At 41.6% G+C, this 2,235-nt stretch overlaps 1 long non-coding RNA gene across 1 annotated transcript; it reads left to right on the top strand.

The window, feature by feature from the left end:
- Positions 1-246: 246 nt before the first annotated feature.
- LOC125728361 (uncharacterized) lies at positions 247-1,735 on the top strand. The gene is made up of 3 exons (XR_007389044.1): positions 247-275; positions 1,222-1,355; positions 1,473-1,735. It is a non-coding gene; the product is annotated as an uncharacterized LOC125728361 (long non-coding RNA).
- Positions 1,736-2,235: the final 500 nt, after the last annotated feature.

The raw sequence follows: 2,235 nt of genomic DNA on the forward strand, positions 1-2,235 counted from the left end.
CAATGCCCCTAAAATTAACCGTTGACCGAAATTGGTCAGTCTTCAGAGACATGCCATCACCTGGTTTGGATACTAGAGAGAGATGGAATACCGCTTTTGTCAAATTGACAGGTCGGGTCAAAGGTCACGTTCAAAAGTTCAGTGGGCGGAGCTTATGTTGTAGTGGGTTGAGCTTGGTTGTGTAACTGACGCAATAGCATATGGATTTAATTATTTATTTAAATATTTTTTTTTGTCTTCTTCCCCGGGGGGTTGGTTGTGTAACTGCTGCAATGGTATTTGTATTTAATTATTTATTTATTATTTTAAATGATTGTGGCTTAGGGGGCCTGGGTTGGTTGTGTTAGTGCTGCAATGGTATTTGGATTTATTTATTTATTATTTTAAATGCTTATTTTAAATGTTTATTATTTTAAAATGATATTGAGGAGAGTGCTTATGAGTGTGTATTATTTTAAAAATGATATTGATGAGAGTGCTTATGAGCGTGTGTTATTTGAATAAGTTATTATTATTATTATTTTGTGGTGCGCGGGCGGGAGTGAGCGGGGGGGTGGGTTACCTGATGGAGCGCGAGCGTACGGTGTGCGGTAGCGTGGTAAGGTCCCCGGGCTTCGGAGAATCAGCAAAGGACTTATTCACATACTGGTGCGGTAGCGCGGAAAGGTCCGCACGGCTTTGGATAATCCTCGGAGAGAGCGATGCGGGAGAGCTGAGAGGCGTGCTGCTGCGCGAGTCTGAGAGAAACTGTGAGAGACTGTGGGATAAAATGGTAAAGTTGGAGCAAAGAATGAGAGGAGGAGGTGCAGGGTCTATCGTCCAATAAAAACGCTCGGCGCTAGTTTTGACCGTGTGTTTTTTCCTCACGCAAGCGTTTGTATCACATCGGCGTATGGCGCCAATTTGTAAAGGTCATAAGTCGAGACATACATCGAGTCTGTCAATTTGTCCGCCAGTAAATTCTGCAGGGCCGTGCCACCTGGCCATCGAGGCGCCCCCCTACCCGGCCACGCGGGCCATACATCGAGTCTGACACTTTTGCCCTCCAGTAAATTCTGTTTAAAGTTTTGTTTTCACATACGTCCCAAATTACAGATAATTTTCTTACACAGGCACGAGTAGCATCATCAAGGCCGTACCACCCGGTCATACATCAAGTCTGACAATTTCCCCGCCAGTAAATTCTGTTTATAGTTTTGTTTGTCATACATGACCGTGCAGATATGGGGTGACAGAGACAATTAAATTGTATTGCGGCGAGCGGGGGGGGCCTATTCCTCCTAGGGCAGAGGCACAAGTATCTTCGAGGTCTTACCCTTCCTGCCAGCCAAAGAGGTTCATCCAGGCCTTACCCGGTGAGTATATTATTTCTTTTATTCGCGTGATAAAAATGCTAATTAATTAAATTAAATTAAATTAAATTAAAAATAACATTCTAATAATAGGTATTCTCTGTTTTTTCTATGTACAAGAGAGAGAGACTGCGCTGACCGGTCAAGAGAAAATCTACAAGAGACCTGAATCAGCAGTGTTATAAAGCACATAGCCAACGCTAATTAATAAAGAATTTAAGCATAATAGCCCAGACGTACCATGGCCTATAGCTGGTAGAAACGGAGCTATCCTACGGCCTACAAGATAAAAGCATATGGCACCAAATTGGAATCAGTAGTCTTTAAAAGAATAAATGGACTAGCAACTGTCTCTGGGGGAGCAGCCCCGGTTAGGTACTATTAAGCAGCATTTAGTGACATGCATCAAAACACATTTTTTAAAACTTTGACAGAATAAAGTCTTAGTTATTTTAATAAATACGTTTTTCAGTAAATGTTTATTCACGCGCATGCGGACAAACACACACCCCGGAGGTCAAACTAAAAAAAAGTTGATACAAACTACAGTTGTATCGGACACGCACACAAAAACACAAAAGAGTTTGCTCAATCAAAAAACACCAAACATATATAGTTCACGTTTTTTATTAAAATGTATAAGGATTGTTTTGATTTAAATTAATATGAGTGGAATATAAGTCATTTACGCAACAGGATTTGAGGAAGAACCTAAATAGCAGCTAGAAATGACCGACCAGGCAGGCAGAAGTCTGCTTTTCTTATCTCACAAGTCATGGAAGGGTGGGAGGGGGGGCCACATAAGTGTGGGGTAGGAACTGTGGAATCAGGCAGGGGTGTAAGAATTTAGGATATAGTCTTGTTATTTTAAAGAAGGTGTACA

Source organism: Brienomyrus brachyistius, unplaced genomic scaffold (genome assembly GCF_023856365.1).
Source record: "Brienomyrus brachyistius isolate T26 unplaced genomic scaffold, BBRACH_0.4 scaffold259, whole genome shotgun sequence".
In the NCBI taxonomy this organism is placed as follows: domain Eukaryota; kingdom Metazoa; phylum Chordata; class Actinopteri; order Osteoglossiformes; family Mormyridae; genus Brienomyrus; species Brienomyrus brachyistius.